Raw genomic sequence first — 15,796 nt, 5'->3', positions numbered from 1 at the left:
GAAACAGAAAGTGTTCTGCACTTGATTCGGGGGAGGTAGTTCAGCTGGCATGTTTTATTTCTCCTCTTTTGACTGCCAGTGGAGAAGCTTAGTGCAGCACGAGCTGGTGTGTGTGTGTGGGGGGAGGGGGGGGAGCCGAGCAGTCAGCCAGCCAGCAGGAACAGCCTCTCCTGGTTCTGGAGAACAGTCACTTTAAAACAGATTTCTCTGTCTTAACGAGCCGGGGGGGGGGGGGAGGGAAAGGCCCAAACAGCCAGCCAGCCAGCAGCAGCTTCTCACAGAATGAGGCAAATCTCTGCTGGTTCTGGAGCACAGTCACTTTAAAACAAAGGGAAACAGAGAAAAACTAAATCTTGGGGGGAAAGTTTTGCAACCAGGAAGCCTTTGAACTGACACCCTGGCCAATCAGGGCTTTTGTACAGTGTTGGTGGCTTGGAAGTAAATTAGTTTGGGGACAAGCAGAGAGCTGCACCTTTACTCATGCTGATTTTTCAAATATCCAGTGTTAGATCCACTCCAGGATATTGCGGGAGAAAAGTAAGGTCACTCCAGATCAATCCTGCTAGTTGCCGAGGGAAAATTTAAATAGCCCAGAATCAAAATTAAAATCACATTCACCGTAGATGGCAGGGACTGAATCGAACTGGGGTTGCAATAAAAGCTCCGTGCAGATTCAGCCCAGGTCAAGCTCATTTCCAGAGGCTGGCAGCTCTGCGTGGATATTAACGTCTCCCAGAATTTACAGTCTAGGGCAGGGGTAGTCAACCTGTGGTCCTCCAGATGTTCATGGACTACAATTCCCATGAGCCCCTGCTGGCCCATGAACATCTGGAGGACCACAGGTTGGCTACCCCTGGTCTAGGGGACTGTAATGTCCAGGCAGCCATCACCTCCATCAGGGCTGGCAGGGCATCTGGTGATGTGTTAGGTGCACGGTATACCAACTAGATGGATACACTCTCAGGCTGTGCCTCACCAAAGGCCAACACATTCAGTTCCTGAAATTGATGGTGCGGGGAGTGCTTTGGAGAAGAAATCCTCATGGATTAAGATTGCCACCCCTCCTCTGCACCCTGCAGCCTGCAAATGATGGAGGATGGAGAACCTACCAGGGGCTAGTTCTGTTTTACCCTCCCTGGCTCAGGTTTCTGTCTTGCAAGTCAGGTCTACCTTGTGCTCTGTGAAGCAGGCTTGCAGAGTAGAGAGTTTGTTGTTAATTGACCTAGAAATGCACAGCATCAGTGTCGGAGGCTGGTTATTCACCTTTGCCTCCACCTAGTGACCGGAGAGATGGGGTGGAGATTAGAAGGGGTTCAAGCATGACCATATCTCAATTCCTTTTCTTGTTCAACCTTCTCCCACCACTATCTCTGCCTCTTCCCCTTATTATTGGGATTCCTGATCCCCTTGGGTTCCCTGTTGTTGTTTCTCCCTTGATTTTGCCTGATGTTTGTGAGCCTTCTATATCTGGTGTTTTGTTTTAGCTTTCCACAGGTCGACTTTCCTTTGGGATTTCCAACTGTTTATTTTTGTTTTCTAGGGTTCTTCTTGTACTCTGGCTTTCTTGCTTGGGGTTGGTTTGTTGCTGCAGTTTTGGTTTTGGTTAAAGTGGTTAATGTTCAGTGTATTTATTTCCAGAGGGATGGCCCCGATTGTCAGCTACGACATCTCAGGGCTACCCAGTCCGCAGTTTACGTGCAGTTTGGGTTACACTTTTTATTGTGCATTGGTTCATGTTTGGGTAAAGGGGGAGTGGGGGAAAGTGTTAGATGCCTAACTAGATTTCATTTCAGGGCTTGGATGGGGATTCATATGTGTGTGTGTGTGTGTGTGTGTGTGTGTGTGTGTGTATACACATATATACATATAAATATATACGTGTGTGTGTGTGTGTGTATACATACACACACACATATACATATATATATGTGCACATATACATACACACACACACACACACACACACACACATATATATATATATACACACACACACATGCACATTTCCAGTGGGTGGATTTTGCCAGTTGGTTTTTCAGTTAATTTGAGTTAATTCAGTTTATAATTTAGCCACAGTTCACAGATTTCTAATACTGAAAATGGGTTTTGAAGCTGCTTAAGTGGTATCTCAGATGTCCAGGTCTTGGGTGACTCACTTTACCTTTCACCAAATCTATTTTCCTAACTGTTATAGCACTTGTGCTAATTCCAGCATTCTTCAGGCTAGCCATAGAATGGTGCAGTTGGGCTGAAAATCCATTCCCTGACTAGGAATTGAGTATCATCTCCCTAGTATAGAATTGTAAGATGACACACACACACATATGCTATCTACCACCTGTTCCCATCCTTTATACCATCTTACAACTCATGAAAGGAAAATGTATGTTTTATTTCAGATATGGCATAAAAAGGCCAACAAAAAATAGTAGAGGACTTGTCATCTGGGCTGGCTCCTCTTAAACCCGGAAAACTAGCAAAACAGACAGTCTTTTCCACTGCTCATGCTCAAGACCTGCTCAGGGCTGGGTCATAAAAAAATGCCAGAAGTAGTATAAAAATGCCAGAAGTAATATAAAAATGGTCACAGTGTGGGTATGGTGCATGATGCTGTCAGCAACCTTGATGGAAAGGAAAATTCTAGCATTTGAAGAAGCAACAGATGTGTGAGTTACTCCTGAGCAGTGAGCTAATAAAGGGAAAAATCTTTTCAGTAGTATGTCCACCGCTCTGGTGACAAACATTTTCATAAGTGAAATTTCAGCCATATCAATAAGCATGTTAGGACATTTTTAAAATCTACTACCCCCTGCAAAGCAGCAGTGACATCAGTGGATTGCCCCACTGCAAGCAACGGTTATCCAGAAGTGACTCAAGATCAGTTGCAGCAGAAATGAGGCAATGTGTTGAAAATAAAGAGTGGGCAGAGGTTAAGCAGACAGCCATTATGGCAGCATCCGATTGCTTTAGAACACAGCTAGCTAAATTTGCAGGCTGCTGTGGCCCACAGCCCCTTTTAGGAGCACATAAAGTTGGTGGGCATTAGGAGGAATCCAAAGGAGTGAGAAGTATTGTCATTTAGTAACAGAGGCTTAGTACCAAACAGACATCTAGGGGAAAGTACTGCATAGGCTGGTGACAAGATGAAAGTGATGGAGCCTGGTGAGGGCAGAGTTTGAGGAAATAAGGAAGGTCAGTAGGAATGTGATGCCATACAGTCTACTGTCTGAACTTGTCATTTTCTTCAGGGGAACTAATTTCTGGAGTTTATATATGATTTGTAATTCTAAAAGAACTCTAGGCCCCACTTGGAGGTTGGCAACTCTATGAGGCTCCATAGCTATTACAGAACAGTAGATGGTGCCATTTTTCCTATTTTTTGTTATACTCCATTTTCATTGTGTGGAGGTTTAATATCAAGCTAACTGATTGTACTCCCAAAGAGTGCCTCGCTCTGCCAGTACAAACTGGCTGGTGATCCATGACCTAGAGAAGTATGTCTGGCCTCAATCTGGGCCAGGACCTTCTTGGTCCTTGCCCGTAACTGGTGGGACAAGCTCCCAAAAGATTTGCAGGCCCTGCAGGAACTTCCCTAGTTCTGAAGGGCTTGCATGATGGAGCCAGACTTTTAGTTGGGGTCAGTAATGAAATCACTTGAAAGAGCCCTCCTTAAAAAAACCTGCTGAACTGGAGAAGAGGATGTAGAAACCAAGATCCATGGGGGCCGATGTGGTTAATGAACAATTTTTAACTGTTTAAATTATTTTATTATTTCATGCAACTATGATATGTTATATTTAAATGCTGTAAACCTCCCTGAGCTGGCAGTGCTGAGAGGGGCAGTATAGAAATCCAATTATAAATAAAATAAATAAATATGCTGAAGTATTTGTGTCCTGGGGGTGGGAGTGATCTAATTTCATTCTTGAATTTCCCCCCCTGACATTTAAAGGAAAGAGATGCAAGTGCTTAAAATACCACTAAATGTCCTGGTTTTTAATCTTGTTATGAAATGTTAGGTATGGAATTAATGCTTGATTAGAGCTACTTCAAAGAAGTTAGGGTCATTTTTGTTGTTATGATGAAGGGTTTGCCCCTTTGCCCTGCTTTGATTATCACTGGGATAGTGAAACATAGCCAACTTAGTATGAACTTCATGCTGAGTTACCGAGCTTCCCTGTTTTATGACCAATATAGAATAGGAAGCCCATCCCCCCACAATACATTTTATATTAGCCTACATTCTATGGAGGGAAATGTCATCACTTTTCTTGCAGGAAGATATCTTGTAATCTACCTTTTCTAACTGATAAAACAATTTAGCTAGTGTCACCAAGAGTGAGAAGATGTCATTCCCAATGAATAAGTGTTAAAGTTATAATTCAGTCCAGTAATACCTTAGAAACCAAGAAGAATTTTAGAATGTAAGTCTTCAGGATTCAAAGCCCTTGACACAGAGTTGTGTCCCATCTTAGAAGTCTAGCTATTTTTGGCAAGTCCCCTTATTGAGCACATACAGGGAAACCTGCAAATCATAATTTCCTAGAATGGATATTTATATAGGAACCTGATCTGAGTGGCCCAGGTTAGCCTGATCTCATTAGGTCTTGGAAGCTGAGCAGGTTTGGCCCTAGTTAGTGTTTGAATGGGAGACCATCAAGGAAGTCCAGCATTGCTATGCAGTGGCAGGCAATGGCGACCTCCGAACATTGCTTGCCTTGAAAGCCCTATGGGGCTACTATAAATTGGCTATGACTTAATGGCACTTTGCATATAGCACGTATTTGATATTTTCAGTTACCATTACTTTTTTGTAACATTTACCGTTTACCGTTACTTAAAATCTGTCTGTTTCACTTAATATTTCTGGAAAGGGAGGAGGAGTATGTCTCATGGCTTAAGTGCCACTCAGCGCTTAACACCCACACGGGGTGGCTGTCCTGCCCATGAGTGCCTCTTCCTCTAACCAGCTTGCCTGTCTGTCCAGCGGCCAGCCAATCGCCTTTCATCCTCCCACCCCTGACCACCCCCTCCACCTTCCACTTCCCTCTGAGGCTTGGAAGCTGCAGATCCCTGCCACATGAGAGCTGCCCCTACCGGTGAGTTCCCTAACAGCTGCCTTTCCTGGCCATCTGCAGAGTTCTTCCACTCCATCCTCCTAATCTAGCACCCTTTTGTACTCCTGAATGCAACGGGCTTGGCCCCTAGTTCAACATAATCAAAAACAAAATACAAAAAAGAACCCTGGATTAGTGAGCAGCTCTTGACATCTTTGTTTTCATTCAAATATACAGATCAAAGTGGAATTCTTGAATCAATGAATATACATAGCAACCTGGTGAGCCAACATATGCTCAGATGTATAATATTTTCTAAACAGTACTGGAGGAGGGGCAAAGTGAATTCTAACTTCAGCAAGTTCTGTCTCAATAACTTTCTCCTAACAGACCCATTTCTAAAGTTTGTTGTAACAGGTATATTTATTTGAAAGCAGTACTTATTTCATTAAGATTTACATCCAAGTAAATATATTTAGGATTCTACCCTTAATTTACATTCTAATTGAAAAATGTATTTTAAAAAATTAGTTGTAGTCCATAGCTGCTGGCCAAAAAGCAAATGTTTTTTCCTGAATTAAAAATAATAAATGTCTTCTTGATTAGTCTTGGAGAAGTCACTCTTGTGCAGTTAGAAAGACTACTATATGGCAGAAATCCAAGTTGAGAAACCTTTTCTTGCTGGGAGATAGTGATGGCAAGCTTCACTGTTACATTTCTGCCCAGTATGCAGCTGTGCAGGATGCTTGGCAGCAAAGGTTGCAACCAATGGGACTATGTGGTATCAAGAGAAATTGTTCAGGAAACCAGTCCTCATGGTTTGCAATAATAAATGTTAGTAAGTCAGCATGTGATTTGAGTGAGACAATCAACGTGTCTTACAGCAGTGAAAAGATGCAAGGGAACCCAGGTTAGACAGTCCAGCTAATCAAAGAAAGAAAGAAAATTGGTTGAGATGAAGAAACCTTTACACAGAATCATACCTTGTCCCTTCACATTTTATTAGTGAAGCATACAGTTATGAGATGATATGATATTTTATATCCCTGTCTTCTGCATACTGGGAATCCAAAGAGGCTTACAAATACAATACAATAGAAACAAACAGGAAAAGGGTGGCAAAAGACTTCTGAGTGCAAAGCAGGCTTTTCTTTTCTTTTGGCAGATCTTCCACTCAGCTCTAGGCTGTCATCCAAAGGACAAGAAGCCTTCAGCTCACACCCACTTGGCTCATATGCCTCTTGCCATGCCCTCCGTTATGTAGATAAATACTTCGATAGTACTGTCTTCACAGTTCCCCAATGGAGCTAGTGCTGATGACCCAAATGTTGTAAAAACCAGCAAACATTTACCGAATCAGGAGCTTCTGAAATAATTTCAGTTCTTCAAAGGAGTGTAGAAAAAAACCTGCAAACCACTTTTTATAGAATCATAGAGTTGGAAGGGACCTCCCGGGTCATCTAGTCCAACCCCCTGCATCATGCAGGACACTCACAACCCTATCGCTCATCCACTGTAACCTGCTACCCCCTTAAGCCTTCACAGAATCAGCCTCTCCGTCAGATGGCTATCCAGCCTCTGTTGAAAGATGTCCAAAGATGGAAAACCTACCACCTCCTGAGGAAGCCTGTTCCACTGAGAAACTGCTCTAACTGCCAGGAACTTCTTCCTGATGTTTAGATGGAATTTCTTTTGAATTAATTTCATCCCATTGGTTCTGGACCATCCCTCTGGGGCAAGAAAGAACAACTCTGCTCCATCCTCTATATGGCAGCCTTTTAAATACTTGAAGATGGTTATCAAATCCCCTCTCAGTTGTCTCCTCTCCAAGCTAAACAGACCAAGCTCCCCCAACCTTTCTTCATATTACTTAGTTGCCAAACCCTCACCATCTTTGTTGCCCTCCTCTGGACATGCTCCAGTTTGTCTACATCCCTCTTCAACTGGGGTGCCCAAAACTGAACACAGTACTCCAAGCGAGACCGAACCAGAGCAGAGTAAAGCGGTACCATCACCTCCTGTGATCTGGACACGATACTCCTTTTGATACAGCCCAAAATCCCATTTGCCTTTTTAGCCACTGAGTCACACTGTTGACTCATGTTCAAGGTGTGGGCTACAAAGACTTTTATATCCTTTTCGCACATGCTACTGCCAAGACAAGTCTCCCCCATCCTATATTGTTGTATTTGTTTTTTCCTACCTAAATGCAGAACTTTTCATTTGTCCCTATTCAGTTTAGCCCACTTCTCGATCCTATCAAGATCATCTTGTATTCTGATTCTGTCTTCAGTTGTATTTGCTACTCCTCCCAGTTTAGTATCGTCTGCAAATTTAATAAGTATCCCCTCTAAACCCTCATCCAAATCATGTATAAATACGTTGAACAAAACAGGCCCCAGGACAGAACGCTGGGGAACTCTACTTGTCACTCTTCTCCAAGAGGATGCTAAACCATTAACAAGTACACATTGGGTATGGCCTGTCAACTAGTTATCGACCCACCTGACAGAATTAGAATCCATACCGCATTTTACCAACCTGTCAACAAGAATATCATGTGGAACCTTATCAAACGCTTTACTGAAATCCAGATAAACTATGTCCACGGCATTCCCCTGATCCAGCAAGGTAGTCACTTTCTCGAAAAAAAGAGATAAGGTTGGTCTGACATGATTTGTTCTTGCGAAACCCATGCTGAGTCTTAGAAATCACAGCTTTCTGTTCCAGCTGCTCAAGGACTGACTGTTTGATGATTTGTTCCAAAATTTTGCCAGCTACAGATGTCAAGCTGACAGGTCGATAGTTACCCGGATCCTCTTTTTTCACTTTCTTGAAGATGGGGACATTTGCCCGCGTCCAATCATTTGGCACTTCACCTGTTCTCCAAGAAATGTCAAAAAGAATGGACAGAGGTTCAGAAATGACATTTGCAAGTTCTTTTAGTACCCTTGTATGAAATTCATCTGGCCCAGAAGACTTTGTTATTTTTGTAGAATGGAAAGGGGAGGCACCAATTTTGGCTACAAATTATGGTGAATAAAAGCAGTTCTGAATTATGTAAATGTAATATTGATTCTGAAAATGGAAACAAACAGTACCATGGTAGGGATCGGCATCTTAATGAAATGAAATATAAATCATAGAACGGAGCCTACCCCACTTGACTCAATCATCCCAGCGGACAGATGGGTTACCTATTTTAAAAGCATGTATGGTGATGTTCCCCTCCATCCTATGCTAACTCCAGATCCTGCCAACCTACCCAAATGGCCTCCCGTTTCCCCGAGTGAGATAACTGCCGACATTGAGAGACTAAGGAAAGGGAAAGCCCCCGGGTGGGATGGCATCTCTTCAGAACTTCTTAAAGAATTCAAGACTCCCTATCTAGCATCTGTTTTCACATTCATTGACTCCACTGGAAAGATACCTAGAGACTGGGAAATGGCCGTTGTAATCCCTTTCTTCAAAAAAGGGAAGAGAGATGACCCTGCCAATTATAGGCCAATTAGCTTTGTATTGTTAGCAAACTGTACACCAGACATCTGCCAGATAAATTTATCTTATGGCTGGAACAGGAAAGGATCATTGTACCCGCGCAAGCAGGGTTCAGGGAGGGCAGAGGTACTCTAGAGCAGTGGTCCCCAACGCGCGGGCCGTGGCCCGGCGTCAGGCCACAAAGGCCTCGGCGCCGGGCTGCGGCTCCGTCTTCCCTCCCCCCCGAAGCAAGAAGCTCGCCAGGCCGCGAGCAAATCGGCCGCCAAAGCGGCCGATTAGCTCGCGGCCCGGCGAGCTTCTCACTTCGGGAGGGGAGGGAAGAGAAGCTTGCCGAGCCACTTTAGTGGCCGATTTGCTCGCGACCCGGAGGGGCCGGGAGGGGAAGCCGCAGCTGCCGGCATAGCGGCGGCGCAAACGCGCGTGCGCGGACTCCGCTCACCACTCCGCAGCGGTCCGTGGCAAGCAGAAGCTTGTGGACCGCTACTCTAGAGCACTGTCTTACAATGCAACATCTGGTTGAAAAATATTCCTCCCGGAGTGTGACCTCATTATATGCAGCCTTTGTAGATTTCAAGGCGGCATTTGATTCCATCTCAAGACCCAGACTATGGGAGAAACTGGAAGCTTCCACAATTGATAAAAGACTCAGTTTTTTGATACGCTCTCTGTACGAGCAGACCACACTCAGAGTCAGATGCAGTAGGAAAGGTCACCTAACAGAGCAGATTAAAACTCATAAAGGGGTCAGACAAGGCTGTTTATTGGCCCCTTTACTCTTTATTTTTTTCCTGGCAAATAGATGGGGAAGAAATGGAGATAGTGACAGATTTTATTTTCCTGGGCTCCAAGATCACTGCAGATGGGGACTGCAGCAAAGAAATTAAAAGACGCTATCTCCTGGGGAGGAAAGCTATGGCAAATCTAGACAGCATCCTTAAAAGCAGAGACATCACCCTGCCAACAAAAGTGCGTTTAGTCAAGGCTATGGTCTTCCCAGTTGCAATGTATGGCTGCGAAAGTTGGACCATAAGGAAGGCCGAGCGTCAAATTATTGAGGCTTTTGAACTCTGGTGCTGGAGAAGACTCTTGCGAGTCCCTTGGACTGCAAGGCGAACAAACCGGTCAGTCCTAGAGGAGATCAACCCTGACTGCTCTTTAGAAGGCCAGATCCTGAAGATGAAACTCAAATACTTTGGCCACCTCATGAGAAGGAAGGACTCCCTGGAGAAGAGCCTAATGCTGGGAGCGATCGAGGGCAAAAGAAGAAGGGGACGACAGAGAATGAGGTGGCTGGATGGAGTCACTGAAGCAGTAGGTGCAAACTTAAATGGACTCCGGGGAATGGTAGAGGACAGGAAGGCCTGGAGGATCATTGTCCATGGGGTCGCGATGGGTCGGACACGACTTCGCACATAACAACAACAACAACACTCTTTATTTTTTACATCAATGACTTAGAGAGCCACCTTGAGTCCATAGATTGTCACCCACCTAAATTAGCAGGGCAGCACATTCCTGCTCTCTTTTATGCCGATGATGTGGTCTTACTGTCCAGAACCCCTGTCGGTCTGAACAGAGCCCTGGCAGGGCTGGAGAAATACAGCGAGAAAGAAGCCCTGGTAATAAATGATTTAAAAACTAAGGTTGCCTTCGGCAATCGCCCCAGAGTTAGGACCTGGCGCTTAGCTGGAAAGAGGTTAGAACAGGTGAAGTCCTTCAAATACCTGGGAGTTACTTTTCAGGCTTCAGGATCAAGGCACGAACACTGTAGACAGCTTGCGAACATAGGGGAGAGAAGTGCCCTCAATATACTCAAATTCCATCACTCCAATGGAGCCTATTTTGTTCCAGCAGCACTCAAACTCTTCCAAGCTAAGACAATAGCTCAAATGGCGTACGGGATCTTTTTAGGGCCACCAACCTCTTGCTTTGCCCTACTTGAGCGGGTTCAAACAAAATTTCTTAGAGTGTTACTTCAGGTTCCAAACTGTGTTTCGAACTCATGGATACGCCTAGAGACAGGGTTTCCAAAATTCAAAGTGAAAGCAGTAACTTCATCCATCTCCCTATGGTTAAAGGCACACTGGGCCACAGCTGGTTTACTTCCTTCAATCCTCTGTGACAATTTTAAATCCCAGTGGCTGTTGGCCACCGAGAGGGAAATTATAAAATTAGGCTTTTCCTCGCTTTCACTACTCGGGTTGGGGTACGATCAGGCGAAAATTGTAGTGAAACAAAGGATTGAGGATACAGAGTGTCAAACTGACCTTTCTCGCTCCCCTAGGTATGGTGCACCACTGTGTTCCAGATATATTCAAGCCTCTGCAGACTATCTCTCCTGTTTGGAAACAAAATACTATAGGAGAGCATTCACACTAGCTAGATGCTCTGCGTTTCCTTCTGCCATGCTGGTGGGCCGCTTCAAGAAAACCCCATTAGCTGAAAGACTCTGCCCCTGTAATTCCGGGGAGATTAATCGAACACGTTCTCTTGAGGTGCCCTACTTTTAGCTCTGCGAGAAATAAATTCATCCTCCCATTACTCAGGAATTCCTCCACCAGTTCAAACAAAGAAAAAGTAAAATTCCTCCTGTGGAATAGTAGGGGCCATATTATTAAGCAGGTTGCCAAATTTTGTGCGCATGTGCTTAGCACACGGGAAAGACAACTTAAGCTTAAGTGAAGATTTTTAGAGGAATTTTACTATGCATTTTTTATAATGTACCCATCAATTATACAATTTTATATATTTTAAATTTTGTACTGGCTCCCTGATTTTGCAATTTTTTACTGTGAAATGTTTTTTCTCGCTATCTGTTTTATCTGGCCACAGTGCTGTATCAAATAAATTTGGTTTGATTAAATCATTTGCTATTTTTAGCTACTGTATCCCAAGTAAAGTTAAAGTGATAATATGAACTTCCCTCCTCAAAGTGAGCAATAAAAGAATGGTGGTTGCCCAGGAAGAGTGTTTAAAATGGGGTGCTGCTGAGATTCACAACTCTACTGAACTACCATGCAGCGGGATGTACATAAACTTGAAGTATTGTACATTCTTGAAATAAGAAAAATATTGAGAGGAAATCCAGAAAATATTTATAAAAACAGCTGAGGGTAATTAACCAGCCAGGAGTGGAGGACGATTTAATAGGAAGTGCAATTTCTAATTAAGCCAGATGTTCAGTTAGACAAAATTGCTAGAGATCAAGTGTGAGCCAAAAGGGCTGAGAGTCTTGGGTTCTGGCCAGGAACAGAGACTATATTGTGTAGATTTGCACTGGAAAACAGATTGAACAAGAAGTTTGCCTCTTTCACACTTCAGTGCAATAGACAGAATCGTACTGAAAAATCAAACATATGAAACACTCACTTAGTGATTTTGTAACCACCACCTAACATGTTCCCTTGACATTCATGCATCCACATTTCACTGGTAAAATTGAAACCAGGATATTGCTTGATAGTAAAACCAGGATAGAGTGGTGCAAAGTGGTAAGCAGCAGAAATGCTGTCTGAAGCGATGTCCATGAGGCTGGGAGTTTGATCCCAGCAGCTAGCTCAAGGTTGACTCAGTCTTCCAAACTTCCGAGGTTGGTAAAATGAGTACCCAGCTTGCTGGGGGGTAAACGGTAATGACTGGGGAAGGCACTGGCAAGGCCACCCTGTATCGAGTCTGCCATGAAAACGCTGGAGGGCGTCACCCCAAGGGTCAGACATGACTCGGTGCTTGCACAGGGGGATACCTTTACACACACACACACACACACACACACACACATACACACTAGCAAGAAATCCCATTGCAAGCAGGGCTGATGTGCAGTTTTTAGCAGGGAAGCAGGGCTGATGTGCAGTTTGTGGCAGCTCTCTTTGTGTCTCTGTCAGCAGCTTAGGACAACTCTCTGTGTGTCTCTCTCTGCCTCCCTCGCAACAGGAGCAATAGGAAGGAATGAGGGCTCGTGTTCGGTCTGGCAGGGCTCTGTGTGTCTCTCTCTGTCTCTGCCGCATCTGAGAGGAACGTGGCTAGCGTCCAGGGATGTAGGGTGGGAGCTGTAGGGGCAGGGCCAATCAGGGTGCAGCCGGCTACACCCTGATTGGCCCTATTCCAACTCGGACAGCCGAGAACATTCCACCCCCCAGGCTGTTTCACAAATGTATAGAGGAACCATGGATAGGGATGATAAATATATAAAAATGATGAAAACTTCACCATATAAAGGAATGACTAAACAATAAGCATCCATAATTCCAAAGGTAACATACATACCATACTTACCATCACACCGTCAATTATGTCTTGTTCATGAGTTGATCAAAAGCTCAGGGTTCTAGATCTGCAGCAACATTACAGAGTGAACAAAAATGACATTCCCCAAACTGCTATTGAGGTTCTGCAGAATGTGGAATATGTGGGTATAACCAGGAGGAAACACAGAAAAGATTGTGTCCAATTAAGACACACTCCTTGGTGGCTGCTCTACGCACAGCTCCAGCTGTTAATTATCAAGTTCCTGCAGACTAGAATGGATGAATTCTAATTCTAATTTTGATGATCTGGTGCTTTAGAAAAGCATTGGCCAGATCAACAAATTACACCTGTATTAATTTATCAAAATGTATTGTGCAGCAGAATAGTGGATTAATTGATACTGATACAAAAGTCATAATTTTTCAGTAGACCCTTTCCAGAGCAAAGAAGACAAGAAGAAAAGTTTCACATAAAGAAGGGGACCATTTTTTGGCTTGGCTTTTCATATTTGCTCTTATTTTATTTTTATACAATAAAATACCACAAAAAATGTAATAGTGGAAAAGATTAAGTGGTCCACATCTGTATTATTACATATGCTAGCAAGAAAGTCCATTGCAACCAGGAATGTAATGGGCACTAGGACCCAGGTGACGCCGGCAGGTGCAGATCTCTCTCTCTCTCTCTCTCTTTCTCTCTCTCTCTCTGTCTCAGCAGGAGACATAGCAGGTAATCAGGGCTGGTTTGCAGTTTGGCAGGGCTCTCTGTGTCTCTGTGTGTCTCTCTCAGGTGCTGGCTGCTGCAGTGTCTGAGAGCAAAGTGACTAGTGTCCAGGGAGGGAGGGCGGGAGCTGTAGGTGCAGGGCCAATCAGGGTGCAGCCAGCTTTGCACCCTGATTGGCCCTATTCCAACTCGGACACCCCAGACTGTTCCACCCCCCAGGCTGTTTCACAAATATTAAGAGGAGGAACAATGGATGCGATAATCACCCAGGATTTTACAATTATTATTAGAAGGTTCAGAAACTTGTTCCTAATATGATAATATAAAGGGTATCACAATATATAAAAGACAAAAAAGACAGTATGTCTAGCCCAAAAGTCTTATATAATTTTCCTTCTAATGATCAGAGGTGTTGCTTTAATCTATGAGCTTCATATTTATGCACTAGCTTGTCTCTAGGCACCATGATTCATCTTTAAATATGGGTTTATGAAAATATATACCTTTACATTCTTTAAGTAATGGTAAATTACAGAACTCATTCTGAAATATTCTCTCTCTCTCTCTCTCTCTCTCTCTCTCTCTCTCTCTCTCTCTCCGCCCCCCCTATTCTATTCTATTCTATTCTATTCTATTCTATTCTATTCTATTCTATTCTATTCTATTCTATTCATAGCCCACCACTCACAGACAACATTTTGTTTTTTTAAGCTTTGGGAGGGGGGGGGGAAGTCTATTTTACAATGTAGAGAAATGATGACCGCAGTAATTCAAATGACCTAATAATTACATGTAATAGATAGAGGCAATGGATATAAAATGCTTGCTTTATTTTTAGCTCAGCAGTTAGCATGTGCCATAGATGCATGAGTGGAGAAACAGGCAAAGAAACACACGGTTAGATCAACATCTAAAGCAAAAGCGATCTAGGAAGACAACTCACTGTTGAATTTGCTTCTGCTTCTAAATCTCAGTGGTATGCATTTGACTTCTGTATAATGAGTTCATCTGAGCCGGTTCAGTAAAATTTGGAGAACCTTCACGTACCTCACACACTGGTGTGAGATTATGAGCTAGACTCATGAGCTGTAGCAGTCCACTGATCATTGTTCTTGATTCATGTCAACTCCCTAATTTTTCAAGGGTGCCAGGAAATTTGCCTAGTAGATTCCAATTCTATTACATGGATTTTTGTTTTTCTTTGTTGGAGATTCCTATCGTAGATTCCTATCCAGTGTTTTCGTAAGGAACATTTCTCTAACACCAATGGACCATTGAAATGTAATAAGAGTAAAGAAGATCATCCACAGCAGTGTTGCTTAATGAATTCCTAGAGCTATATACACCTCGCAACTGGGTCCCCGTGGCTTCCTAGTAAGCCAAGGCATGGTGGACATCTGGATAGTAAGAATAAAACTGGACTATTAACATAGATCACTAGGCAGTTGTTAATAAAATGTTGGCCACACCTGCCTTCGACCATATAAGAACAAGTGACATGTAAGTGGTGACAGGTTCTGTATTCCATTACTAATTCTATGTAGTACTTAAACTTGACAAAAGGCAAGGAATGCTCCTCCCCCCCTCATTCTGTTTGAGTGCTTTTAGAACAGCTGCACATTATTCTGGCCTACTTATTAAAGCATAACCTGATATTTGATCATTGTAAAATGTATGTAGCCAGGTAATACATATGAAATTAAAAGACACAGACTCAGAAAATAATAAACATCAAGATAATTACGAAAGGGGGACTGAGGAAGAGAGCTACTTGTGTTCAAACAGCAACATGTTTCTGTCTCCTGCTCTCCTTGCAAAGTGTGAGTTTAGCTTGATTAGCATGTTAAATGAATTTCTTGGAAACGACATGTAGAGAATGGAAACGGCAAGCACTCCGCATACTTTTAGAAAACACCAGAACTGGCATTATTATAATTAATCAGTGATTCCCACGAATGAAAGGATTGTAGAAAGAAAATGTGGCTCTCAGACTGAACTGTACAGCAGGGAGGGGTGATTTGCTAGCCAAAACTGCCTTCCCAACCTCCTTTGTTTCCTTTGGCCTTTGCTTCCCTTGGAAACTTCATCTTCATTTCTGCCTCTCTTAAGCCCCACACTGATACAGAAGTAGTGTTGGATGTTGCTCACATCTGATGCTCACATTCATTCTTGACCCTTTGCTTCTAGTAGGGCTGCCATCCTCCAGGTGGTAGCTGCAGATGTCCTGGGATTAAGAAATCAGTTCATCTGGAAAAAATGGCCATTTTGGA

The sequence above is a fragment of the Paroedura picta genome, chromosome 3, assembly GCF_049243985.1.
Source record: "Paroedura picta isolate Pp20150507F chromosome 3, Ppicta_v3.0, whole genome shotgun sequence".
Classification (NCBI taxonomy): Eukaryota; Metazoa; Chordata; class Lepidosauria; order Squamata; family Gekkonidae; genus Paroedura; species Paroedura picta.
This window is presented reverse-complemented; position numbering follows the sequence as displayed.